This window comes from Chiloscyllium punctatum, chromosome 44 (genome assembly GCF_047496795.1).
Source record: "Chiloscyllium punctatum isolate Juve2018m chromosome 44, sChiPun1.3, whole genome shotgun sequence".
In the NCBI taxonomy this organism is placed as follows: Eukaryota; Metazoa; Chordata; class Chondrichthyes; order Orectolobiformes; family Hemiscylliidae; genus Chiloscyllium; species Chiloscyllium punctatum.
The window spans coordinates 1,155,132-1,182,612 of NC_092782.1; positions in this window are offsets into that span (position 1 = coordinate 1,155,132).

A 27,481-nucleotide genomic window follows, 5' to 3' on the forward strand; every position below is an offset into this window, starting at 1 on the left:
AGAGAAAAGAAGAGAAAAGAGAACGTAGAATATAAGAGAAAGAGAAAAGATGGGAAAAGAGAAAAGAAGAGAAAAGAGAAAGTAGAATGTAAGAGAAAGAGAAAAGAAGAGAAAACAGAATAGAAGAGAAAAGAGGAAAGAGAAAAGGAGAGAAAAGAAGAAAAATAGAAAAGAGAAAAGAAGAGAAAAGAGTAAAGATAAAAGAAAAGAAATGAGAAATGAGAAAACAAGACAAAAGAGAAAAGAGAAATGACAAAAGTGAAAAGAGAAAAGAAGAGGAAAGAGAATTGAGAATGAAGAGAAAAGAAGAGATAAGAGAAAAGCAGTGAAAAGAGAAAAGAGGGAAAAGAAGAGCAAAGAGAATAGAAGAGAAAAGAGAAGTGAAGAGAAATGAGAAATGTAGAGAAAAGAGAAAAGAAGAGGAAAGAGAAAAGAAGAGAAAACAGAAAAGATAAATGAAGAGAAATGAGAAAAGAGAAATGACAAATTGAAAAGAGAAAAGAAGAGGAAAGAGAATAGAGAAAACAAGAGAAAACAGAAAACAAGAGAAAAGGAAAAAGGTAAAAGAAGAGAATAGAGAATAGAAGAGAAGAGGAAAGAGAAAAGGAAAGATAAGAAAAAAGTAGAGAAAAGTGAAAAGAAAAAAGAAATGAAGCGAAAAGAGGAAAGAGAAAAGAAGAGAAAAGAGAAAAGAAGAAAAAAGAGAAAAGAGAAGAGGGAAACAGAAAGGAGGAGAAAAGATAAAAGAGAAATGAAGAGAAAAGAGAAAAGAAGAGAAAAGAGAACGTAGAATATAAGAGAAAAAGATGGGAAAAGAGAAAAGAAGAGAAAAGAGAAAGTAGAATGTAAGAGAAAGAGAAAAGAAGAGAAAACAGAATAGAAGAGAAAAGAGGAAAGAGAAAAGGAGAGAAAAGAAGAAAAATAGAAAAGAGAAAAGAAGAGAAAAGAGAACGTAGAATATAAGAGAAAGAGAAAAGATGGGAAAAGAGAAAAGAAGAGAAAAGAGAAAGTAGAATGTAAGAGAAAGAGAAAAGAAGAGAAAACAGAATCGAAGAGAAAAGAGGAAAGAGAAAAGGAGAGAAAAGAAGAAAAATAGAAAAGAGAAAAGAAGAGAAAAGAGTAAAGATAAAAGAAAAGAAATGAGAAATGAGAAAACAAGACAAAAGAGAAATGAGAAATGACAAAAGTGAAAAGAGAAAAGAAGAGGAAAGAGAATTGAGAATGAAGAGAAAAGAAGAGATAAGAGAAAAGCAGTGAAAAGAGAAAAGAGGGAAAAGAAGAGCAAAGAGAATAGAAGAGAAAAGAGAAGTGAAGAGAAATGAGAAATGTAGAGAAAAGAGAAAAGAAGAGGAAAGAGAAAAGAAGAGAAAACAGAAAAGATAAATGAAGAGAAATGAGAAAAGAGAAATGATAAATTGAAAAGAGAAAAGAAGAGGAAAGAGAATAGAGAAAACAAGAGAAAACAGAAAACAAGGGAAAAGGAAAAAGGTAAAAGAAGAGAATAGAGAATAGAAGAGAAGAGGAAAGAGAAAAGGAAAGATAAGAAAAAAGTAGAGAAAAGTGAAAAGAAAAAAGAAATGAAGCGAAAAGAGGAAAGAGAAAAGAAGAGAAAAGAGAAAAGAAGAAAAAAGAGAAAACAGAAGAGGGAAACAGAAAGGAGGAGAAAAGATAAAAGAGAAATGAAGAGAAAAGAGAAAAGAAGAGAAAAGAGAAAGTAGAGAAAAGAGGAATGAGAAAAGATGAGAAAAGGGAAAAGAGAAATGAAGAGAGAAGAGAAAAGAAGAGAAAAGAGAACGTAGAATATAAGAGAAAGAGAAAAGATGAGAAAAGAGAAAAGAAGAGAAAAGAGAAAGTAGAATGTAAGAGAAAGAGAAAAGAAGAGAAAACAGAATAGAAGAGAAAAGAGGAAAGAGAAAATTAGAGAAAAGAAGAAAAATAGAAAAGAGAAAAGAAGTGAAAAGAGAAAAGATAAAAGAAGAGAAATGAGAAATGAGAAAACAAGACAAAAGAGAAAAGAGAAATGACAAAAGTGAAAAGAGAAAAGAAGAAGAAAGAGAATTGAGAATGAAGAGAAAAGAAGAGATAAGAGAATAGCAGTGAAAAGAGAAAAGAAGAGAAAAGAAGTGCAAAGAGAATAGAAGAGAAAATAGAAGTGAAGAGAAATGAAAAATGAAGAGAAAAGAGAAAAGAAGAGAAAAGAAGTAAAAACAGAAAAGATAAATGAAGAGAAATGAGAAAAGAGAAATGACAAATTGAAAAGAGGAAAGAAGAGGAAAGAGAAAAGAGAAAACAAGAGAAAAGGAAAAAGGTAAAAGAAGAGAATAGAGAAAAGAAGAGAAAAGAGAAAGTAGAATATAAGAGAAAGAGAAAAGAAGAAAAAAGAGAAAGTAGAATGTAAGAGAAAGAGAAAAGAAGAGAAATGAGAAAACAAGACAAAAGAGAAAAGAGAAATGACAAAAGTGAAATGAGAAAAGAAGAGGAAAGAGAATTGAGAAAAGAAGAGATAAGAGAAAAGCAGTGAAAAGAGAAAAGAAGAGAAAAGAGAAAAGAAGAGATAAGAGAAAAGCAGTGCAAAGAGAAAAGAAGAGAAAAGAGAAATGAAGAGCAAAGAGAATAGAAGAGAAAAGAGAAGTGAAGAGAAATGAGAAATGAAGAGAAAAGAGAAAAGAAGAGAAAAGAGAAAGGAAGAGAAAACACAAAAGATAAATGAAGAGAAATGAGAAAAGAGAAATGACAAATTGAAAAGAGGAAAGAAGTGGAAAGAGAAAAGAGAAAACAAGTGAAAAGAAAAAAGGTAAAAGAAGAGAATAGAAAATAGAAGAGAAGAGGAAAGAGAAAAGGAGAGAGAAGAAAAAAGAAGAGAAAAGTGAAAAGAAAAAAAGAAATGAAGCGAAAAGAGGAAAGAGAAAAGAAGAGAAAAGAGAAAAGAAGAAAAAAGAGAAAACAGAAGAGGGAAAGAGAAAGGAGGAGAAAAGATAAAAGAGAAATGAAGAGAAAAGTGAAAAGAAGAGAAAAGAGAAAGTAGAGAAAAGAGGAATGAGAAAAGATCAGGAAAGGGAAAAGAGAAAAAAAGAGAGAAGAGAAAAGAAGAGAAAAGAGAAAAGTGAAGAGAAAAGAGATAACGAGAAATGAGACAAGAGAAAAAGATTACAAGAGAGGAAAGAAGAGAAAAGAGAAAAGAGAAAGGAGAAAGTAGAAAATAAGAGAAAGAGAAAAGAAGAGAAAAGAGAAAAGAAGAGAAAAGAGAAAGTAGAATATAAGAGAAAGAGAAAAGAAGAGAAAAGAGAAAAGAAGAGAAAAGAGAAAGTAGAATATAAGAGAAAGAGAAAAGAAGAAAAAAGAGAAAGTAGAATGTAAGAGAAAGAGAAAAGAAGAGAAATGAGAAAACAAGACAAAAGAGAAAAGAGAAATGACAAAAGTGAAATGAGAAAAGAAGAGGAAAGAGAATTGAGAAAAGAAGAGATAAGAGAAAAGCAGTGAAAAGAGAAAAGAAGAGAAAAGAGAAAAGAAGAGATAAGAGAAAAGCAGTGCAAAGAGAAAAGAAGAGAAAAGAGAAATGAAGAGCAAAGAGAATAGAAGAGAAAAGAGAAGTGAAGAGAAATGAGAAATGAAGAGAAAAGAGAAAAGAAGAGAAAAGAGAAAAGAAGATAAAAGAGAAAAGAGAAGAGGGAAAGACAAAGGAGGAGAAAAGATAAAAGAGAAATGAAGAGAGAAGAGAAAAGAAGAGAAAAGAGAACGTAGAATATAAGAGAAAGAGAAAAGAAGAGAAAAGAGATAAGAAGAGAAAAGACAAAGTAGAATGTAAGAGAAAGAGAAAAGAAGAGAAAACAGAATAGAAGAGAAAAGAGGAAAGAGAAAAGGAGAGAAAAGAAGAAAAATAGAAAAGAGAAAAGAAGAGAAAAGAGAAAAGATAAAAGAAGAGAAATGAGAAATGAGAAAACAAGACAAAAGAGAAAAGAGAAATGACAAAAGTGAAAAGAGAAAAGAAGAGGAAAGAGAATTGAGAATGAAGAGAAAAGAAGAGATAAGAGAAAAGCAGTGAAAAGAGAAAAGAAGAGCAAAGAGAATAGAAGAGAAAAGAGAAGTGAAGAGAAATGAGAAATGAAGAGAAAAGAGAAAAGAAGAGAAAAGAGAAAAGAAGAGAAAAGAGAAAAGAAGAGAAAACAGAAAAGATAAATGAAGAGAAATGAGTAAAGAGAAATGACAAATTGAAAAGAGGAAAGAAGAGGAAAGAGAATAGAGAAAACAAGAGAAAAGAGAAAACAAGAGAAAAGAAAAAATGTAAGAGAAGAGAATAGAGAATAGAAGAGAAGAGGAAAGAGAAAAGGAAAGATAAGAAAAAAGTAGAGAAAAGTGAAAAGAAAAAAGAAATGAAGCGAAAAGAGGAAAGAGAAAAGAAGAGAAAAGAGAAAAGAAGAAAAAAGAGAAATGACAAATTAGAAAACAAGACAAAAGAGAAAAGAGAAATGACAAAAGTGAAAAGAGAAAAGAAGAGGAAAGAGAATTGAGAATGAAGAGAAAAGAAGAGATAAGAGAAAAGCAGTGAAAAGAGAAAAGAAGAGCAAAGAGAATAGAAGAGAAAAGAGAAGTGAAGAGAAATGAGAAATGAAGAGAAAAGAGAAAAGAAGAGAAAAGAGAAAAGAAGAGAAAAGAGAAAAGAAGAGAAAACAGAAAAGATAAATGAAGAGAAATGAGTAAAGAGAAATGACAAATTGAAAAGAGGAAAGAAGAGGAAAGAGAATAGAGAAAACAAGAGAAAAGAGAAAACAAGAGAAAAGAAAAAATGTAAGAGAAGAGAATAGAGAATAGAAGAGAAGAGGAAAGAGAAAAGGAAAGATAAGAAAAAAGTAGAGAAAAGTGAAAAGAAAAAAGAAATGAAGCGAAAAGAGGAAAGAGAAAAGAAGAGAAAAGAGAAAAGAAGAAAAAAGAGAAAACAGAAGAGGGAAACAGAAAGGAGGAGAAAAGATAAAAGAGAAATGAAGAGAAAAGAGAAAAGAAGAGAAAAGAGAAAGTAGAGAAAAGAGGAATGAGAAAAGATGAGAAAAGGGAAAAGAGAAATGAAGAGAGAAGAGAAAAGAAGAGAAAAGAGAACGTAGAATATAAGAGAAAGAGAAAAGAAGAGAAAAGAGATAAGAAGAGAAAAGACAAAGTAGAATGTAAGAGAAAGAGAAAAGAAGAGAAAACAGAATAGAAGAGAAAAGAGGAAAGAGAAAAGGAGAGAAAAGAAGAAAAATAGAAAAGAGAAAAGAAGAGAAAAGAGAAAAGATAAAAGAAGAGAAATGAGAAATGAGAAAACAAGACAAAAGAGAAAAGAGAAATGACAAAAGTGAAAAGAGAAAAGAAGAGGAAAGAGAATTGAGAATGAAGAGAAAAGAAGAGATAAGAGAAAAGCAGTGAAAAGAGAAAAGAATGGCAAAGAGAATAGAAGAGAAAAGAGAAGTGAAGAGAAATGAGAAATGAAGAGAAAAGAGAAAAGAAGAGAAAAGAGAAAAGAAGAGAAAACAGAAAAAATAAATGAAGAGAAATGAGAAAAGAGAAATGACAAATTGAAAAGAGGAAAGAAGAGGAAAGAGATTAGAGAAAACAAGAGAAAAGAGAAAACAAGAGAAAAGAAAAAAGGTAAAAGAAGAGAATAGAGAATAGAAGAGAAAAGGAAAGAGAAAAGGAAAGATAAGAAAAAAGTAGAGAAAAGTGAAAAGAAAAAAGAAATGAAGCGAAAAGAGGAAAGAGAAAAGAAGAGAAAAGAGAAAAGAAGAAAAAAGAGAAAAGAGAAGAGGGAAACAGAAAGGAGGAGAAAAGATAAAAGAGAAATGAAGTGAAAAGAGAAAAGAAGAGAAAAGAGAACGTAGAATATAAGAGAAAGAGAAAAGATGGGAAAAGAGAAAAGAAGAGAAAAGAGAAAGTAGAATGTAAGAGAAAGAGAAAAGAAGAGAAAACAGAATAGAAGAGAAAAGAGGAAAGAGAAAAGGAGAGAAAAGAAGAAAAATAGAAAAGAGAAAAGAAGAGAAAAGAGTAAAGATAAAAGAAAAGAAATGAGAAATGAGAAAACAAGACAAAAGAGAAAAGAGAAATGACAAAAGTGAAAAGAGAAAAGAAGAGGAAAGAGAATTGAGAATGAAGAGAAAAGAAGAGATAAGAGAAAAGCAGTGAAAAGAGAAAAGAGGGAAAAGAAGAGCAAAGAGAATAGAAGAGAAAAGAGAAGTGAAGAGAAATGAGAAATGTAGAGAAAAGAGAAAAGAAGAGGAAAGAGAAAAGAAGAGAAAACAGAAAAGATAAATGAAGAGAAATGAGAAAAGAGAAATGACAAATTGAAAAGAGAAAAGAAGAGGAAAGAGAATAGAGAAAACAAGAGAAAACAGAAAACAAGAGAAAAGGAAAAAGGTAAAAGAAGAGAATAGAGAATAGAAGAGAAGAGGAAAGAGAAAAGGAAAGATAAGAAAAAAGTAGAGAAAAGTGAAAAGAAAAAAGAAATGAAGCGAAAAGAGGAAAGAGAAAAGAAGAGAAAAGAGAAAAGAAGAAAAAAGAGAAAAGAGAAGAGGGAAACAGAAAGGAGGAGAAAAGATAAAAGAGAAATGAAGAGAAAAGAGAAAAGAAGAGAAAAGAGAACGTAGAATATAAGAGAAAAAGATGGGAAAAGAGAAAAGAAGAGAAAAGAGAAAGTAGAATGTAAGAGAAAGAGAAAAGAAGAGAAAACAGAATAGAAGAGAAAAGAGGAAAGAGAAAAGGAGAGAAAAGAAGAAAAATAGAAAAGAGAAAAGAAGAGAAAAGAGAACGTAGAATATAAGAGAAAGAGAAAAGATGGGAAAAGAGAAAAGAAGAGAAAAGAGAAAGTAGAATGTAAGAGAAAGAGAAAAGAAGAGAAAACAGAATCGAAGAGAAAAGAGGAAAGAGAAAAGGAGAGAAAAGAAGAAAAATAGAAAAGAGAAAAGAAGAGAAAAGAGTAAAGATAAAAGAAAAGAAATGAGAAATGAGAAAACAAGACAAAAGAGAAATGAGAAATGACAAAAGTGAAAAGAGAAAAGAAGAGGAAAGAGAATTGAGAATGAAGAGAAAAGAAGAGATAAGAGAAAAGCAGTGAAAAGAGAAAAGAGGGAAAAGAAGAGCAAAGAGAATAGAAGAGAAAAGAGAAGTGAAGAGAAATGAGAAATGTAGAGAAAAGAGAAAAGAAGAGGAAAGAGAAAAGAAGAGAAAACAGAAAAGATAAATGAAGAGAAATGAGAAAAGAGAAATGATAAATTGAAAAGAGAAAAGAAGAGGAAAGAGAATAGAGAAAACAAGAGAAAACAGAAAACAAGGGAAAAGGAAAAAGGTAAAAGAAGAGAATAGAGAATAGAAGAGAAGAGGAAAGAGAAAAGGAAAGATAAGAAAAAAGTAGAGAAAAGTGAAAAGAAAAAAGAAATGAAGCGAAAAGAGGAAAGAGAAAAGAAGAGAAAAGAGAAAAGAAGAAAAAAGAGAAAACAGAAGAGGGAAACAGAAAGGAGGAGAAAAGATAAAAGAGAAATGAAGAGAAAAGAGAAAAGAAGAGAAAAGAGAAAGTAGAGAAAAGAGGAATGAGAAAAGATGAGAAAAGGGAAAAGAGAAATGAAGAGAGAAGAGAAAAGAAGAGAAAAGAGAACGTAGAATATAAGAGAAAGAGAAAAGATGAGAAAAGAGAAAAGAAGAGAAAAGAGAAAGTAGAATGTAAGAGAAAGAGAAAAGAAGAGAAAACAGAATAGAAGAGAAAAGAGGAAAGAGAAAATTAGAGAAAAGAAGAAAAATAGAAAAGAGAAAAGAAGTGAAAAGAGAAAAGATAAAAGAAGAGAAATGAGAAATGAGAAAACAAGACAAAAGAGAAAAGAGAAATGACAAAAGTGAAAAGAGAAAAGAAGAAGAAAGAGAATTGAGAATGAAGAGAAAAGAAGAGATAAGAGAATAGCAGTGAAAAGAGAAAAGAAGAGAAAAGAAGTGCAAAGAGAATAGAAGAGAAAATAGAAGTGAAGAGAAATGAAAAATGAAGAGAAAAGAGAAAAGAAGAGAAAAGAAGTAAAAACAGAAAAGATAAATGAAGAGAAATGAGAAAAGAGAAATGACAAATTGAAAAGAGGAAAGAGAAAAGAGAAAACAAGAGAAAAGGAAAAAGGTAAAAGAAGAGAATAGAGAAAAGAAGAGAAAAGAGAAAGTAGAATATAAGAGAAAGAGAAAAGAAGAAAAAAGAGAAAGTAGAATGTAAGAGAAAGAGAAAAGAAGAGAAATGAGAAAACAAGACAAAAGAGAAAAGAGAAATGACAAAAGTGAAATGAGAAAAGAAGAGGAAAGAGAATTGAGAAAAGAAGAGATAAGAGAAAAGCAGTGAAAAGAGAAAAGAAGAGAAAAGAGAAAAGAAGAGATAAGAGAAAAGCAGTGCAAAGAGAAAAGAAGAGAAAAGAGAAATGAAGAGCAAAGAGAATAGAAGAGAAAAGAGAAGTGAAGAGAAATGAGAAATGAAGAGAAAAGAGAAAAGAAGAGAAAAGAGAAAGGAAGAGAAAACACAAAAGATAAATGAAGAGAAATGAGAAAAGAGAAATGACAAATTGAAAAGAGGAAAGAAGTGGAAAGAGAAAAGAGAAAACAAGTGAAAAGAAAAAAGGTAAAAGAAGAGAATAGAAAATAGAAGAGAAGAGGAAAGAGAAAAGGAGAGAGAAGAAAAAAGAAGAGAAAAGTGAAAAGAAAAAAAGAAATGAAGCGAAAAGAGGAAAGAGAAAAGAAGAGAAAAGAGAAAAGAAGAAAAAAGAGAAAACAGAAGAGGGAAAGAGAAAGGAGGAGAAAAGATAAAAGAGAAATGAAGAGAAAAGTGAAAAGAAGAGAAAAGAGAAAGTAGAGAAAAGAGGAATGAGAAAAGATCAGGAAAGGGAAAAGAGAAAAAAAGAGAGAAGAGAAAAGAAGAGAAAAGAGAAAAGTGAAGAGAAAAGAGATAACGAGAAATGAGACAAGAGAAAAAGATTACAAGAGAGGAAAGAAGAGAAAAGAGAAAAGAGAAAGGAGAAAGTAGAAAATAAGAGAAAGAGAAAAGAAGAGAAAAGAGAAAAGAAGAGAAAAGAGAAAGTAGAATATAAGAGAAAGAGAAAAAAAGAGAAAAGAGAAAAGAAGAGAAAAGAGAAAGTAGAATATAAGAGAAAGAGAAAAGAAGAAAAAAGAGAAAGTAGAATGTAAGTGAAAGAGAAAAGAAGAGAAATGAGAAAACAAGACAAAAGAGAAAAGAGAAATGACAAAAGTGAAATGAGAAAAGAAGAGGAAAGAGAATTGAGAAAAGAAGAGATAAGAGAAAAGCAGTGAAAAGAGAAAAGAAGAGAAAAGAGAAAAGAAGAGATAAGAGAAAAGCAGTGCAAAGAGAAAAGAAGAGAAAAGAGAAATGAAGAGCAAAGAGAATAGAAGAGAAAAGAGAAGTGAAGAGAAATGAGAAATGAAGAGAAAAGAGAAAAGAAGAGAAAAGAGAAAGGAAGAGAAAACACAAAAGATAAATGAAGAGAAATGAGAAAAGAGAAATGACAAATTGAAAAGAGGAAAGAAGTGGAAAGAGAAAAGAGAAAACAAGTGAAAAGAAAAAAGGTAAAAGAAGAGAATAGAAAATAGAAGAGAAGAGGAAAGAGAAAAGTATAGAAAAGAAAAAAGAAGAGAAAAGTGAAAAGAAAAAAGAAATGAAGCGAAAAGAGGAAAGAGAAAAGAAGAGAAAAGAGAAAAGAAGAAAAAAGAGAAAACAGAAGAGGGAAAGAGAAAGGAGGATAAAAGATAAAAGAGAAATGAAGAGAAAAGAGAAAAGGAGAGAAAAGAGAAAGTACAGAAAAGAGGAATGAGAAAAGATGAGGAAAGGGAAAAGAGAAATGAAGAGAGAAGAAAAAAGAAGAGAAAAGAGAAAAGAAGATAAAAGAGAAAAGAGAAGAGGGAAAGACAAAGGAGGAGAAAAGATAAAAGAGAAATGAAGAGAAAAGAGAAAAGAAGAGAAAAGAGAAAAGATAAAAGAAGAGAAATGACAAATTAGAAAACAAGACAAAAGAGAAAAGAGAAATGACAAAAGTGAAAAGAGAAAAGAAGAGGAAAGAGAATTGAGAATGAAGAGAAAAGAAGAGATAAGAGAAAAGCAGTGAAAAGAGAAAAGAAGAGCAAAGAGAATAGAAGAGAAAAGAGAAGTGAAGAGAAATGAGAAATGAAGAGAAAAGAGAAAAGAAGAGAAAAGAGAAAAGAAGAGAAAAGAGAAAAGAAGAGAAAACAGAAAAGATAAATGAAGAGAAATGAGTAAAGAGAAATGACAAATTGAAAAGAGGAAAGAAGAGGAAAGAGAATAGAGAAAACAAGAGAAAAGAGAAAACAAGAGAAAAGGAAAAAGGTAAAAGAAGAGAATAGAGAAAAGAAGAGAAAAGAGAAAGTAGAATATAAGAGAAAGAGAAAAGAAGAAAAAAGAGAAAGTAGAATGTAAGAGAAAGAGAAAAGAAGAGAAATGAGAAAACAAGACAAAAGAGAAAAGAGAAATGACAAAAGTGAAATGAGAAAAGAAGAGGAAAGAGAATTGAGAAAAGAAGAGATAAGAGAAAAGCAGTGAAAAGAGAAAAGAAGAGAAAAGAGAAAAGAAGAGATAAGAGAAAAGCAGTGCAAAGAGAAAAGAAGAGAAAAGAGAAATGAAGAGCAAAGAGAATAGAAGAGAAAAGAGAAGTGAAGAGAAATGAGAAATGAAGAGAAAAGAGAAAAGAAGAGAAAAGAGAAAGGAAGAGAAAACACAAAAGATAAATGAAGAGAAATGAGAAAAGAGAAATGACAAATTGAAAAGAGGAAAGAAGTGGAAAGAGAAAAGAGAAAACAAGTGAAAAGAAAAAAGGTAAAAGAAGAGAATAGAAAATAGAAGAGAAGAGGAAAGAGAAAAGTATAGAAAAGAAAAAAGAAGAGAAAAGTGAAAAGAAAAAAGAAATGAAGCGAAAAGAGGAAAGAGAAAAGAAGAGAAAAGAGAAAAGAAGAAAAAAGAGAAAACAGAAGAGGGAAAGAGAAAGGAGGATAAAAGATAAAAGAGAAATGAAGAGAAAAGAGAAAAGGAGAGAAAAGAGAAAGTACAGAAAAGAGGAATGAGAAAAGATGAGAAAAGGGAAATGAGAAATGAAGAGAGAAGAAAAAAGAAGAGAAAAGAGAAAAGAAGATAAAAGAGAAAAGAGAAGAGGGAAAGACAAAGGAGGAGAAAAGATAAAAGAGAAATGAAGAGAAAAGAGAAAAGAAGAGAAAAGAGAAAAGATAAAAGAAGAGAAATGACAAATTAGAAAACAAGACAAAAGAGAAAAGAGAAATGACAAAAGTGAAAAGAGAAAAGAAGAGGAAAGAGAATTGAGAATGAAGAGAAAAGAAGAGATAAGAGAAAAGCAGTGAAAAGAGAAAAGAAGAGCAAAGAGAATAGAAGAGAAAAGAGAAGTGAAGAGAAATGAGAAATGAAGAGAAAAGAGAAAAGAAGAGAAAAGAGAAAAGAAGAGAAAAGAGAAAAGAAGAGAAAACAGAAAAGATAAATGAAGAGAAATGAGTAAAGAGAAATGACAAATTGAAAAGAGGAAAGAAGAGGAAAGAGAATAGAGAAAACAAGAGAAAAGAGAAAACAAGAGAAAAGAAAAAATGTAAGAGAAGAGAATAGAGAATAGAAGAGAAGAGGAAAGAGAAAAGGAAAGATAAGAAAAAAGTAGAGAAAAGTGAAAAGAAAAAAGAAATGAAGCGAAAAGAGGAAAGAGAAAAGAAGAGAAAAGAGAAAAGAAGAAAAAAGAGAAAACAGAAGAGGGAAACAGAAAGGAGGAGAAAAGATAAAAGAGAAATGAAGAGAAAAGAGAAAAGAAGAGAAAAGAGAAAGTAGAGAAAAGAGGAATGAGAAAAGATGAGAAAAGGGAAAAGAGAAATGAAGAGAGAAGAGAAAAGAAGAGAAAAGAGAACGTAGAATATAAGAGAAAGAGAAAAGAAGAGAAAAGAGATAAGAAGAGAAAAGACAAAGTAGAATGTAAGAGAAAGAGAAAAGAAGAGAAAACAGAATAGAAGAGAAAAGAGGAAAGAGAAAAGGAGAGAAAAGAAGAAAAATAGAAAAGAGAAAAGAAGAGAAAAGAGAAAAGATAAAAGAAGAGAAATGAGAAATGAGAAAACAAGACAAAAGAGAAAAGAGAAATGACAAAAGTGAAAAGAGAAAAGAAGAGGAAAGAGAATTGAGAATGAAGAGAAAAGAAGAGATAAGAGAAAAGCAGTGAAAAGAGAAAAGAATGGCAAAGAGAATAGAAGAGAAAAGAGAAGTGAAGAGAAATGAGAAATGAAGAGAAAAGAGAAAAGAAGAGAAAAGAGAAAAGAAGAGAAAACAGAAAAAATAAATGAAGAGAAATGAGAAAAGAGAAATGACAAATTGAAAAGAGGAAAGAAGAGGAAAGAGATTAGAGAAAACAAGAGAAAAGAGAAAACAAGAGAAAAGAAAAAAGGTAAAAGAAGAGAATAGAGAATAGAAGAGAAAAGGAAAGAGAAAAGGAAAGATAAGAAAAAAGTAGAGAAAAGTGAAAAGAAAAAAGAAATGAAGCGAAAAGAGGAAAGAGAAAAGAAGAGAAAAGAGAAAAGAAGAAAAAAGAGAAAAGAGAAGAGGGAAACAGAAAGGAGGAGAAAAGATAAAAGAGAAATGAAGTGAAAAGAGAAAAGAAGAGAAAAGAGAACGTAGAATATAAGAGAAAGAGAAAAGATGGGAAAAGAGAAAAGAAGAGAAAAGAGAAAGTAGAATGTAAGAGAAAGAGAAAAGAAGAGAAAACAGAATAGAAGAGAAAAGAGGAAAGAGAAAAGGAGAGAAAAGAAGAAAAATAGAAAAGAGAAAAGAAGAGAAAAGAGTAAAGATAAAAGAAAAGAAATGAGAAATGAGAAAACAAGACAAAAGAGAAAAGAGAAATGACAAAAGTGAAAAGAGAAAAGAAGAGGAAAGAGAATTGAGAATGAAGAGAAAAGAAGAGATAAGAGAAAAGCAGTGAAAAGAGAAAAGAGGGAAAAGAAGAGCAAAGAGAATAGAAGAGAAAAGAGAAGTGAAGAGAAATGAGAAATGTAGAGAAAAGAGAAAAGAAGAGGAAAGAGAAAAGAAGAGAAAACAGAAAAGATAAATGAAGAGAAATGAGAAAAGAGAAATGACAAATTGAAAAGAGAAAAGAAGAGGAAAGAGAATAGAGAAAACAAGAGAAAACAGAAAACAAGAGAAAAGGAAAAAGGTAAAAGAAGAGAATAGAGAATAGAAGAGAAGAGGAAAGAGAAAAGGAAAGATAAGAAAAAAGTAGAGAAAAGTGAAAAGAAAAAAGAAATGAAGCGAAAAGAGGAAAGAGAAAAGAAGAGAAAAGAGAAAAGAAGAAAAAAGAGAAAAGAGAAGAGGGAAACAGAAAGGAGGAGAAAAGATAAAAGAGAAATGAAGAGAAAAGAGAAAAGAAGAGAAAAGAGAACGTAGAATATAAGAGAAAAAGATGGGAAAAGAGAAAAGAAGAGAAAAGAGAAAGTAGAATGTAAGAGAAAGAGAAAAGAAGAGAAAACAGAATAGAAGAGAAAAGAGGAAAGAGAAAAGGAGAGAAAAGAAGAAAAATAGAAAAGAGAAAAGAAGAGAAAAGAGAACGTAGAATATAAGAGAAAGAGAAAAGATGGGAAAAGAGAAAAGAAGAGAAAAGAGAAAGTAGAATGTAAGAGAAAGAGAAAAGAAGAGAAAACAGAATCGAAGAGAAAAGAGGAAAGAGAAAAGGAGAGAAAAGAAGAAAAATAGAAAAGAGAAAAGAAGAGAAAAGAGTAAAGATAAAAGAAAAGAAATGAGAAATGAGAAAACAAGACAAAAGAGAAATGAGAAATGACAAAAGTGAAAAGAGAAAAGAAGAGGAAAGAGAATTGAGAATGAAGAGAAAAGAAGAGATAAGAGAAAAGCAGTGAAAAGAGAAAAGAGGGAAAAGAAGAGCAAAGAGAATAGAAGAGAAAAGAGAAGTGAAGAGAAATGAGAAATGTAGAGAAAAGAGAAAAGAAGAGGAAAGAGAAAAGAAGAGAAAACAGAAAAGATAAATGAAGAGAAATGAGAAAAGAGAAATGATAAATTGAAAAGAGAAAAGAAGAGGAAAGAGAATAGAGAAAACAAGAGAAAACAGAAAACAAGGGAAAAGGAAAAAGGTAAAAGAAGAGAATAGAGAATAGAAGAGAAGAGGAAAGAGAAAAGGAAAGATAAGAAAAAAGTAGAGAAAAGTGAAAAGAAAAAAGAAATGAAGCGAAAAGAGGAAAGAGAAAAGAAGAGAAAAGAGAAAAGAAGAAAAAAGAGAAAACAGAAGAGGGAAACAGAAAGGAGGAGAAAAGATAAAAGAGAAATGAAGAGAAAAGAGAAAAGAAGAGAAAAGAGAAAGTAGAGAAAAGAGGAATGAGAAAAGATGAGAAAAGGGAAAAGAGAAATGAAGAGAGAAGAGAAAAGAAGAGAAAAGAGAACGTAGAATATAAGAGAAAGAGAAAAGATGAGAAAAGAGAAAAGAAGAGAAAAGAGAAAGTAGAATGTAAGAGAAAGAGAAAAGAAGAGAAAACAGAATAGAAGAGAAAAGAGGAAAGAGAAAATTAGAGAAAAGAAGAAAAATAGAAAAGAGAAAAGAAGTGAAAAGAGAAAAGATAAAAGAAGAGAAATGAGAAATGAGAAAACAAGACAAAAGAGAAAAGAGAAATGACAAAAGTGAAAAGAGAAAAGAAGAAGAAAGAGAATTGAGAATGAAGAGAAAAGAAGAGATAAGAGAATAGCAGTGAAAAGAGAAAAGAAGAGAAAAGAAGTGCAAAGAGAATAGAAGAGAAAATAGAAGTGAAGAGAAATGAAAAATGAAGAGAAAAGAGAAAAGAAGAGAAAAGAAGTAAAAACAGAAAAGATAAATGAAGAGAAATGAGAAAAGAGAAATGACAAATTGAAAAGAGTAAAGAAGAGGAAAGAGAAAAGAGAAAACAAGAGAAAAGGAAAAAGGTAAAAGAAGAGAATAGAGAAAAGAAGAGAAAAGAGAAAGTAGAATATAAGAGAAAGAGAAAAGAAGAAAAAAGAGAAAGTAGAATGTAAGAGAAAGAGAAAAGAAGAGAAATGAGAAAACAAGACAAAAGAGAAAAGAGAAATGACAAAAGTGAAATGAGAAAAGAAGAGGAAAGAGAATTGAGAAAAGAAGAGATAAGAGAAAAGCAGTGAAAAGAGAAAAGAAGAGAAAAGAGAAAAGAAGAGATAAGAGAAAAGCAGTGCAAAGAGAAAAGAAGAGAAAAGAGAAATGAAGAGCAAAGAGAATAGAAGAGAAAAGAGAAGTGAAGAGAAATGAGAAATGAAGAGAAAAGAGAAAAGAAGAGAAAAGAGAAAGGAAGAGAAAACACAAAAGATAAATGAAGAGAAATGAGAAAAGAGAAATGACAAATTGAAAAGAGGAAAGAAGTGGAAAGAGAAAAGAGAAAACAAGTGAAAAGAAAAAAGGTAAAAGAAGAGAATAGAAAATAGAAGAGAAGAGGAAAGAGAAAAGGAGAGAGAAGAAAAAAGAAGAGAAAAGTGAAAAGAAAAAAAGAAATGAAGCGAAAAGAGGAAAGAGAAAAGAAGAGAAAAGAGAAAAGAAGAAAAAAGAGAAAACAGAAGAGGGAAAGAGAAAGGAGGAGAAAAGATAAAAGAGAAATGAAGAGAAAAGTGAAAAGAAGAGAAAAGAGAAAGTAGAGAAAAGAGGAATGAGAAAAGATCAGGAAAGGGAAAAGAGAAAAAAAGAGAGAAGAGAAAAGAAGAGAAAAGAGAAAAGTGAAGAGAAAAGAGATAACGAGAAATGAGACAAGAGAAAAAGATTACAAGAGAGGAAAGAAGAGAAAAGAGAAAAGAGAAAGGAGAAAGTAGAAAATAAGAGAAAGAGAAAAGAAGAGAAAAGAGAAAAGAAGAGAAAAGAGAAAGTAGAATATAAGAGAAAGAGAAAAGAAGAGAAAAGAGAAAAGAAGAGAAAAGAGAAAGTAGAATATAAGAGAAAGAGAAAAGAAGAAAAAAGAGAAAGTAGAATGTAAGTGAAAGAGAAAAGAAGAGAAATGAGAAAACAAGACAAAAGAGAAAAGAGAAATGACAAAAGTGAAATGAGAAAAGAAGAGGAAAGAGAATTGAGAAAAGAAGAGATAAGAGAAAAGCAGTGAAAAGAGAAAAGAAGAGAAAAGAGAAAAGAAGAGATAAGAGAAAAGCAGTGCAAAGAGAAAAGAAGAGAAAAGAGAAATGAAGAGCAAAGAGAATAGAAGAGAAAAGAGAAGTGAAGAGAAATGAGAAATGAAGAGAAAAGAGAAAAGAAGAGAAAAGAGAAAGGAAGAGAAAACACAAAAGATAAATGAAGAGAAATGAGAAAAGAGAAATGACAAATTGAAAAGAGGAAAGAAGTGGAAAGAGAAAAGAGAAAACAAGTGAAAAGAAAAAAGGTAAAAGAAGAGAATAGAAAATAGAAGAGAAGAGGAAAGAGAAAAGTATAGAAAAGAAAAAAGAAGAGAAAAGTGAAAAGAAAAAAGAAATGAAGCGAAAAGAGGAAAGAGAAAAGAAGAGAAAAGAGAAAAGAAGAAAAAAGAGAAAACAGAAGAGGGAAAGAGAAAGGAGGATAAAAGATAAAAGAGAAATGAAGAGAAAAGAGAAAAGGAGAGAAAAGAGAAAGTACAGAAAAGAGGAATGAGAAAAGATGAGGAAAGGGAAAAGAGAAATGAAGAGAGAAGAAAAAAGAAGAGAAAAGAGAAAAGAAGATAAAAGAGAAAAGAGAAGAGGGAAAGACAAAGGAGGAGAAAAGATAAAAGAGAAATGAAGAGAAAAGAGAAAAGAAGAGAAAAGAGAAAAGATAAAAGAAGAGAAATGACAAATTAGAAAACAAGACAAAAGAGAAAAGAGAAATGACAAAAGTGAAAAGAGAAAAGAAGAGGAAAGAGAATTGAGAATGAAGAGAAAAGAAGAGATAAGAGAAAAGCAGTGAAAAGAGAAAAGAAGAGCAAAGAGAATAGAAGAGAAAAGAGAAGTGAAGAGAAATGAGAAATGAAGAGAAAAGAGAAAAGAAGAGAAAAGAGAAAAGAAGAGAAAAGAGAAAAGAAGAGAAAACAGAAAAGATAAATGAAGAGAAATGAGTAAAGAGAAATGACAAATTGAAAAGAGGAAAGAAGAGGAAAGAGAATAGAGAAAACAAGAGAAAAGAGAAAACAAGAGAAAAGGAAAAAGGTAAAAGAAGAGAATAGAGAAAAGAAGAGAAAAGAGAAAGTAGAATATAAGAGAAAGAGAAAAGAAGAAAAAAGAGAAAGTAGAATGTAAGAGAAAGAGAAAAGAAGAGAAATGAGAAAACAAGACAAAAGAGAAAAGAGAAATGACAAAAGTGAAATGAGAAAAGAAGAGGAAAGAGAATTGAGAAAAGAAGAGATAAGAGAAAAGCAGTGAAAAGAGAAAAGAAGAGAAAAGAGAAAAGAAGAGATAAGAGAAAAGCAGTGCAAAGAGAAAAGAAGAGAAAAGAGAAATGAAGAGCAAAGAGAATAGAAGAGAAAAGAGAAGTGAAGAGAAATGAGAAATGAAGAGAAAAGAGAAAAGAGAAAGGAAGAGAAAACACAAAAGATAAATGAAGAGAAATGAGAAAAGAGAAATGACAAATTGAAAAGAGGAAAGAAGTGGAAAGAGAAAAGAGAAAACAAGTGAAAAGAAAAAAGGTAAAAGAAGAGAATAGAAAATAGAAGAGAAGAGGAAAGAGAAAAGTATAGAAAAGAAAAAAGAAGAGAAAAGTGAAAAGAAAAAAGAAATGAAGCGAAAAGAGGAAAGAGAAAAGAAGAGAAAAGAGAAAAGAAGAAAAAAGAGAAAACAGAAGAGGGAAAGAGAAAGGAGGATAAAAGATAAAAGAGAAATGAAGAGAAAAGAGAAAAGGAGAGAAAAGAGAAAGTACAGAAAAGAGGAATGAGAAAAGATGAGAAAAGGGAAATGAGAAATGAAGAGAGAAGAAAAAAGAAGAGAAAAGAGAAAAGAAGATAAAAGAGAAAAGAGAAGAGGGAAAGACAAAGGAGGAGAAAAGATAAAAGAGAAATGAAGAGAAAAGAGAAAAGAAGAGAAAAGAGAAAAGATAAAAGAAGAGAAATGACAAATTAGAAAACAAGACAAAAGAGAAAAGAGAAATGACAAAAGTGAAAAGAGAAAAGAAGAGGAAAGAGAATTGAGAATGAAGAGAAAAGAAGAGATAAGAGAAAAGCAGTGAAAAGAGAAAAGAAGAGCAAAGAGAATAGAAGAGAAAAGAGAAGTGAAGAGAAATGAGAAATGAAGAGAAAAGAGAAAAGAAGAGAAAAGAGAAAAGAAGAGAAAAGAGAAAAGAAGAGAAAACAGAAAAGATAAATGAAGAGAAATGAGTAAAGAGAAATGACAAATTGAAAAGAGGAAAGAAGAGGAAAGAGAATAGAGAAAACAAGAGAAAAGAGAAAACAAGAGAAAAGGAAAAAGGTAAAAGAAGAGAATAGAGAAAAGAAGAGAAAAGAGAAAGTAGAATATAAGAGAAAGAGAAAAGAAGAAAAAAGAGAAAGTAGAATGTAAGAGAAAGAGAAAAGAAGAGAAATGAGAAAACAAGACAAAAGAGAAAAGAGAAATGACAAAAGTGAAATGAGAAAAGAAGAGGAAAGAGAATTGAGAAAAGAAGAGATAAGAGAAAAGCAGTGAAAAGAGAAAAGAAGAGAAAAGAGAAAAGAAGAGATAAGAGAAAAGCAGTGCAAAGAGAAAAGAAGAGAAAAGAGAAATGAAGAGCAAAGAGAATAGAAGAGAAAAGAGAAGTGAAGAGAAATGAGAAATGAAGAGAAAAGAGAAAAGAAGAGAAAAGAGAAAGGAAGAGAAAACACAAAAGATAAATGAAGAGAAATGAGAAAAGAGAAATGACAAATTGAAAAGAGGAAAGAAGTGGAAAGAGAAAAGAGAAAACAAGTGAAAAGAAAAAAGGTAAAAGAAGAGAATAGAAAATAGAAGAGAAGAGGAAAGAGAAAAGTATAGAAAAGAAAAAAGAAGAGAAAAGTGAAAAGAAAAAAGAAATGAAGCGAAAAGAGGAAAGAGAAAAGAAGAGAAAAGAGAAAAGAAGAAAAAAGAGAAAACAGAAGAGGGAAAGAGAAAGGAGGATAAAAGATAAAAGAGAAATGAAGAGAAAAGAGAAAAGGAGAGAAAAGAGAAAGTACAGAAAAGAGGAATGAGAAAAGATGAGAAAAGGGAAATGAGAAATGAAGAGAGAAGAAAAAAGAAGAGAAAAGAGAAAAGAAGATAAAAGAGAAAAGAGAAGAGGGAAAGACAAAGGAGGAGAAAAGATAAAAGAGAAATGAAGAGAAAAGAGAAAAGAAGAGAAAAGAGAAAAGATAAAAGAAGAGAAATGACAAATTAGAAAACAAGACAAAAGAGAAAAGAGAAATGACAAAAGTGAAAAGAGAAAAGAAGAGGAAAGAGAATTGAGAATGAAGAGAAAAGAAGAGATAAGAGAAAAGCAGTGAAAAGAGAAAAGAAGAGCAAAGAGAATAGAAGAGAAAAGAGAAGTGAAGAGAAATGAGAACGTAGAATATAAGAGAAAGAGAAAAGAAGAGTAAAGAGAAAAGAAGAGAAAAGAGAAAGTAGAATGTAAGAGAAAGAGAAAAGAAGAGAAAACAGAATAGAAGAGAAAAGAGGAAAGAGAAAAGGAGAGAAAAGAAGAAAAATAGAAAAGAGAAAAGAAGAGAAAAGAGAAAAGATAAAAGAAGAGAAATGAGAACTGAGAAAACAAGACAAAAGAGAAATGACAATAGTGAAAAGAGAAAAGAAGAGGAAAGAGAATTGAGAATGAAGAGAAAAGAAGAAATAAGAGAAAAGCAGTGAAAAGAGAAAAGAAGAGCAAAGAGAATAGAAGAGAAAAGAGAAGTGAAGAGAAATGAGAAATGAAGAGAAAAGAGAAAAGAAGAGGAAAGAGAAAAGAAGAGAAAACAGAAAAGATAAATGAAGAGAAATGAGAAAAGAGAAATGACAAATTGAAAAGAGAAAAGAAGAGGAAAGAGAATAGAGAAAACAAGAGAAAACAGAAAACAAGAGAAAAGAAAAAAGGTAAAAGAAGAGAATAGAGAATAGAAGAGAAGCGGAAAGAGAAAAGGAAAGATAAGAAAAAAGTAGAGAAAAGTGAAAAGAAAAAAGAAATGAAGCGAAAAGAGGAAAGAGAAAAGAAGAGAAAAGAGAAAGTAGAATATAAGGGAAAGAGAAAAGAAGATAAAAGAGAAAAGAAGAGAAAAGAGAAAGTAGAATATAAGAGAAAGAAAAAAGAAGAGAAAAGAGAAAGTAGAATGTAAGAGAAAGAGAAAAGAAGAGAAAAGAGAAAGGAAGAGAAAACACAAAAGATAAATGAAGAGAAATGAGAAAAGAGAAATGACAAATTGAAAAGAGGAAAGAAGTGGAAAGAGAAAAGAGAAAACAAGTGAAAAGAAAAAAGGTAAAAGAAGAGAATAGAAAATAGAAGAGAAGAGGAAAGAGAAAAGGAGAGAGAAGAAAAAAGAAGAGAAAAGTGAAAAGAAAAAAAGAAATGAAGCGAAAAGAGGAAAGAGAAAAGAAGAGAAAAGAGAAAAGAAGAAAAAAGAGAAAACAGAAGAGGGAAAGAGAAAGGAGGAGAAAAGATAAAAGAGAAATGAAGAGAAAAGTGAAAAGAAGAGAAAAGAGAAAGTAGAGAAAAGAGGAATGAGAAAAGATCAGGAAAGGGAAAAGAGAAAAAAAGAGAGAAGAGAAAAGAAGAGAAAAGAGAAAAGTGAAGAGAAAAGAGATAACGAGAAATGAGACAAGAGAAAAAGATTACAAGAGAGGAAAGAAGAGAAAAGAGAAAAGAGAAAGGAGAAAGTAGAAAATAAGAGAAAGAGAAAAGAAGAGAAAAGAGAAAAGAAGAGAAAAGAGAAAGTAGAATATAAGAGAAAGAGAAAAGAAGAGAAAAGAGAAAAGAAGAGAAAAGAGAAAGTAGAATATAAGAGAAAGAGAAAAGAAGAAAAAAGAGAAAGTAGAATGTAAGTGAAAGAGAAAAGAAGAGAAATGAGAAAACAAGACAAAAGAGAAAAGAGAAATGACAAAAGTGAAATGAGAAAAGAAGAGGAAAGAGAATTGAGAAAAGAAGAGATAAGAGAAAAGCAGTGAAAAGAGAAAAGAAGAGAAAAGAGAAAAGAAGAGATAAGAGAAAAGCAGTGCAAAGAGAAAAGAAGAGAAAAGAGAAATGAAGAGCAAAGAGAATAGAAGAGAAAAGAGAAGTGAAGAGAAATGAGAAATGAAGAGAAAAGAGAAAAGAAGAGAAAAGAGAAAGGAAGAGAAAACACAAAAGATAAATGAAGAGAAATGAGAAAAGAGAAATGACAAATTGAAAAGAGGAAAGAAGTGGAAAGAGAAAAGAGAAAACAAGTGAAAAGAAAAAAGGTAAAAGAAGAGAATGGAAAATAGAAGAGAAGAGGAAAGAGAAAAGGATAGAGAAGAAAAAAGAAGAGAAAAGTGAAAAGAAAAAAAGAAATGAAGCGAAAAGAGGAAAGAGAAAAGAAGAGAAAAGAGAAAAGAAGAAAAAAGAGAAAACAGAAGAGGGAAAGAGAAAGGAGGAGAAAAGATAAAAGAGAAATGAAGAGAAAAGTGAAAAGAAGAGAAAAGAGAAAGTAGAGAAAAGAGGAATGAGAAAAGATCAGGAAAGGGAAAAGAGAAAAAAAGAGAGAAGAGAAAAGAAGAGAAAAGAGAAAAGTGAAGAGAAAAGAGATAACGAGAAATGAGACAAGAGAAAAAGATTACAAGAGAGGAAAGAAGAGAAAAGAGAAAAGAGAAAGGAGAAAGTAGAAAATAAGAGAAAGAGAAAAGAAGAGAAAAGAGAAAAGAAGAGAAAAGAGAAAGTAGAATATAAGAGAAAGAGAAAAGAAGAGAAAAGAGAAAAGAAGAGAAAAGAGAAAGTAGAATATAAGAGAAAGAGAAAAGAAGAAAAAAGAGAAAGTAGAATGTAAGAGAAAGAGAAAAGAAGAGAAATGAGAAAACAAGACAAAAGAGAAAAGAGAAATGACAAAAGTGAAATGAGAAAAGAAGAGGAAAGAGAATTGAGAAAAGAAGAGATAAGAGAAAAGCAGTGAAAAGAGAAAAGAAGAGAAAAGAGAAAAGAAGAGATAAGAGAAAAGCAGTGCAAAGAGAAAAGAAGAGAAAAGAGAAGTGAAGAGAAATGAGAAATGAAGAGAAAAGAGAAAAGAAGAGAAAAGAGAAAGGAAGAGAAAACACAAAAGATAAATGAAGAGAAATGAGAAAAGAGAAATGACAAATTGAAAAGAGGAAAGAAGTGGAAAGAGAAAAGAGAAAACAAGTGAAAAGAAAAAAGGTAAAAGAAGAGAATAGAAAATAGAAGAGAAGAGGAAAGAGAAAAGTATAGAAAAGAAAAAAGAAGAGAAAAGTGAAAAGAAAAAAGAAATGAAGCGAAAAGAGGAAAGAGAAAAGAAGAGAAAAGAGAAAAGAAGAAAAAAGAGAAAACAGAAGAGGGAAAGAGAAAGGAGGATAAAAGATAAAAGAGAAATGAAGAGAAAAGAGAAAAGGAGAGAAAAGAGAAAGTACAGAAAAGAGGAATGAGAAAAGATGAGAAAAGGGAAATGAGAAATGAAGAGAGAAGAAAAAAGAAGAGAAAAGAGAAAAGAAGATAAAAGAGAAAAGAGAAGAGGGAAAGACAAAGGAGGAGAAAAGATAAAAGAGAAATGAAGAGAAAAGAGAAAAGAAGAGAAAAGAGAAAAGATAAAAGAAGAGAAATGACAAATTAGAAAACAAGACAAAAGAGAAAAGAGAAATGACAAAAGTGAAAAGAGAAAAGAAGAGGAAAGAGAATTGAGAATGAAGAGAAAAGAAGAGATAAGAGAAAAGCAGTGAAAAGAGAAAAGAAGAGCAAAGAGAATAGAAGAGAAAAGAGAAGTGAAGAGAAATGAGAAATGAAGAGAAAAGAGAAAAGAAGAGAAAAGAGAAAAGAAGAGAAAAGAGAAAAGAAGAGAAAACAGAAAAGATAAATGAAGAGAAATGAGTAAAGAGAAATGACAAATTGAAAAGAGGAAAGAAGAGGAAAGAGAATAGAGAAAACAAGAGAAAAGAGAAAACAAGAGAAAAGAAAAAAGGTAAGAGAAGAGAATAGAGAATAGAAGAGAAGAGGAAAGAGAAAAGGAAAGATAAGAAAAAAGTAGAGAAAAGTGAAAAGAAAAAAGAAATGAAGCGAAAAGAGGAAAGAGAAAAGAAGAGAAAAGAGAAAAGAAGAAAAAAGAGAAAACAGAAGAGGGAAACAGAAAGGAGGAGAAAAGATAAAAGAGAAATGAAGAGAAAAGAGAAAAGAAGAGAAAAGAGAAAGTAGAGAAAAGAGGAATGAGAAAAGATGAGAAAAGGGAAAAGAGAAATGAAGAGAGAAGAGAAAAGAAGAGAAAAGAGAACGTAGAATATAAGAGAAAGAGAAAAGAAGAGAAAAGAGATAAGAAGAGAAAAGACAAAGTAGAATGTAAGAGAAAGAGAAAAGAAGAGAAAACAGAATAGAAGAGAAAAGAGGAAAGAGAAAAGGAGAGAAAAGAAGAAAAATAGAAAAGAGAAAAGAAGAGAAAAGAGAAAAGATAAAAGAAGAGAAATGAGAAATGAGAAAACAAGACAAAAGAGAAAAGAGAAATGACAAAAGTGAAAAGAGAAAAGAAGAGGAAAGAGAATTGAGAATGAAGAGAAAAGAAGAGATAAGAGAAAAGCAGTGAAAAGAGAAAAGAATGGCAAAGAGAATAGAAGAGAAAAGAGAAGTGAAGAGAAATGAGAAATGAAGAGAAAAGAGAAAAGAAGAGAAAAGAGAAAAGAAGAGAAAACAGAAAAAATAAATGAAGAGAAATGAGAAAAGAGAAATGACAAATTGAAAAGAGGAAAGAAGAGGAAAGAGATTAGAGAAAACAAGAGAAAAGAGAAAACAAGAGAAAAGAAAAAAGGTAAAAGAAGAGAATAGAGAATAGAAGAGAAAAGGAAAGAGAAAAGGAAAGATAAGAAAAAAGTAGAGAAAAGTGAAAAGAAAAAAGAAATGAAGCGAAAAGAGGAAAGAGAAAAGAAGAGAAAAGAGAAAAGAAGAAAAAAGAGAAAACAGAAGAGGGAAACAGAAAGGAGGAGAAAAGATAAAAGAGAAATGAAGAGAAAAGAGAAAAGAAGAGAAAAGAGAAAGTAGAGAAAAGAGGAATGAGAAAAGATGAGAAAAGGGAAAAGAGAAATGAAGAGAGAAGAGAATAGAAGAGAAAAGAGAACGTAGAATATAAGAGAAAGAGAAAAGATGAGAAAAGAGAAAAGAAGAGAAAAGAGAAAGTAGAATGTAAGAGAAAGAGAAAAGAAGAGAAAACAGAATAGAAGAGAAAAGAGGAAAGAGAAAATTAGAGAAAAGAAGAAAAATAGAAAAGAGAAAAGAAGTGAAAAGAGAAAAGATAAAAGAAGAGAAATGAGAAATGAGAAAACAAGACAAAAGAGAAAAGAGAAATGACAAAAGTGAAAAGAGAAAAGAAGAAGAAAGAGAATTGAGAATGAAGAGAAAAGAAGAGATAAGAGAAAAGCAGTGAAAAGAGAAAAGAAGAGAAAAGAAGTGCAAAGAGAATAGAAGAGAAAAGAGAAGTGAAGAGAAATGAGAAATGAAGAGAAAAGAGAAAAGAAGAGAAAAGAAGTAAAAACAGAAAAGATAAATGAAGAGAAATGACAAATTGAAAAGAGGAAAGAAGAGGAAAGAGAAAAGAGAAAACAAGAGAAAAGGAAAAAGGTAAAAGAAGAGAATAGAGAAAAGAAGAGAAAAGAGAAAGTAGAATATAAGAGAAAGAGAAAAGAAGAAAAAAGAGAAAGTAGAATGTAAGAGAAAGAGAAAAGAAGAGAAATGAGAAAACAAGACAAAAGAGAAAAGAGAAATGACAAAAGTGAAATGAGAAAAGAAGAGGAAAGAGAATTGAGAAAAGAAGAGATAAGAGAAAAGCAGTGCAAAGAGAAAAGAAGAGAAAAGAGAAATGAAGAGCAAAGAGAATAGAAGAGAAAAGAGAAGTGAAGAGAAATGAGAAATGAAGAGAAAAGAGAAAAGAAGAGAAAAGAGAAAGGAAGAGAAAACACAAAAGATAAATGAAGAGAAATGAGAAAAGAGAAATGACAAATTGAAAAGAGGAAAGAAGTGGAAAGAGAAAAGAGAAAACAAGTGAAAAGAAAAAAGGTAAAAGAAGAGAATAGAAAATAGAAGAGAAGAGGAAAGAGAAAAGGATAGAGAAGAAAAAAGAAGAGAAAAGTGAAAAGAAAAAAAGAAATGAAGCGAAAAGAGGAAAGAGAAAAGAAGAGAAAAGAGAAAAGAAGAAAAAAGAGAAAACAGAAGAGGGAAAGAGAAAGGAGGAGAAAAGATAAAAGAGAAATGAAGAGAAAAGTGAAAAGAAGAGAAAAGAGAAAGTAGAGAAAAGAGGAATGAGAAAAGATCAGGAAAGGGAAAAGAGAAAAAAAGAGAGAAGAGAAAAGAAGAGAAAAGAGAAAAGTGAAGAGAAAAGAGATAACGAGAAATGAGACAAGAGAAAAAGATTACAAGAGAGGAAAGAAGAGAAAAGAGAAAAGAGAAAGGAGAAAGTAGAAAATAAGAGAAAGAGAAAAGAAGAGAAAAGAGAAAAGAAGAGAAAAGAGAAAGTAGAATATAAGAGAAAGAGAAAAGAAGAGAAAAGAGAAAAGAAGAGAAAAGAGAAAGTAGAATATAAGAGAAAGAGAAAAGAAGAAAAAAGAGAAAGTAGAATGTAAGAGAAAGAGAAAAGAAGAGAAATGAGAAAAAAAGACAAAAGAGAAAAGAGAAATGACAAAAGTGAAATGAGAAAAGAAGAGGAAAGAGAATTGAGAAAAGAAGAGATAAGAGAAAAGCAGTGAAAAGAGAAAAGAAGAGAAAAGAGAAAAGAAGAGATAAGAGAAAAGCAGTGCAAAGAGAAAAGAAGAGAAAAGAGAAATGAAGAGCAAAGAGAATAGAAGAGAAAAGAGAAGTGAAGAGAAATGAGAAATGAAGAGAAAAGAGAAAAGAAGAGAAAAGAGAAAAGAAGATAAAAGAGAAAAGAGAAGAGGGAAAGACAAAGGAGGAGAAAAGATAAAAGAGAAATGAAGAGAGAAGAGAAAAGAAGAGAAAAGAGAACGTAGAATATAAGAGAAAGAGAAAAGAAGAGAAAAGAGATAAGAAGAGAAAAGACAAAGTAGAATGTAAGAGAAAGAGAAAAGAAGAGAAAACAGAATAGAAGAGAAAAGAGGAAAGAGAAAAGGAGAGAAAAGAAGAAAAATAGAAAAGAGAAAAGAAGAGAAAAGAGAAAAGATAAAAGAAGAGAAATGAGAAATGAGAAAACAAGACAAAAGAGAAAAGAGAAATGACAAAAGTGAAAAGAGAAAAGAAGAGGAAAGAGAATTGAGAATGAAGAGAAAAGAAGAGATAAGAGAAAAGCAGTGAAAAGAGAAAAGAAGAGAAAAGAAGAGCAAAGAGAATAGAAGAGAAAAGAGAAGTGAAGAGAAATGAGAAATGAAGAGAAAAGAGAAAAGAAGAGAAAAGAGAAAAGAAGAGAAAACAGAAAAGATAAATGAAGAGAAAGGGGAAAGAGAAATGACAAATTGAAAAGAGGAAAGAAGAGGAAAGAGAAAAGAGAAAACAAGAGAAAAGAAAAAAGGTAAAAGAAGAGAATAGAGAATAGAAGAGAAGAGGAAAGAGAAAAGGATAGAAAAGAAAAAGAAGAGAAACGTGAAAAGAAATAAGAAATGAAGCGAAAAGAGGAAAGAGAAAAGAAGAGAAAAGAGAAAAGAAGAAAAAAGAGAAAACAGAAGAGGGAAAGAGAAAGGAGGAGAAAAGATAAAAGAGAAATGAAGAGAAAAGAGAAAAGAAGAGAAAAGAGAAAGAAGAGAAAAGAGGAATGAGAAAAGATGAGAAAAGGGTGAAAGAGAAATAAAGAGAGAAGAGAAAAGAAGAGAAAAGAGAACGTAGAATATAAGAGAAAGAGAAAAGAAGAGTAAAGAGAAAAGAAGAGAAAAGAGAAAGTAGAATGTAAGAGAAAGAGAAAAGAAGAGAAAACAGAATAGAAGAGAAAAGAGGAAAGAGAAAAGGAGAGAAAAGAAGAAAAATAGAAAAGAGAAAAGAAGAGAAAAGAGAAAAGATAAAAGAAGAGAAATGAGAACTGAGAAAACAAGACAAAAGAGAAAAGAGAAATGACAATAGTGAAAAGAGAAAAGAAGAGGAAAGAGAATTGAGAATGAAGAGAAAAGAAGAAATAAGAGAAAAGCAGTGAAAAGAGAAAAGAAGAGCAAAGAGAATAGAAGAGAAAAGAGAAGTGAAGAGAAATGAGAAATGAAGAGAAAAGAGAAAAGAAGAGGAAAGAGAAAAGAAGAGAAAACAGAAAAGATAAATGAAGAGAAATGAGAAAAGAGAAATGACAAATTGAAAAGAGAAAAGAAGAGGAAAGAGAATAGAGAAAACAAGAGAAAACAGAAAACAAGAGAAAAGAAAAAAGGTAAAAGAAGAGAATAGAGAATAGAAGAGAAGCGGAAAGAGAAAAGGAAAGATAA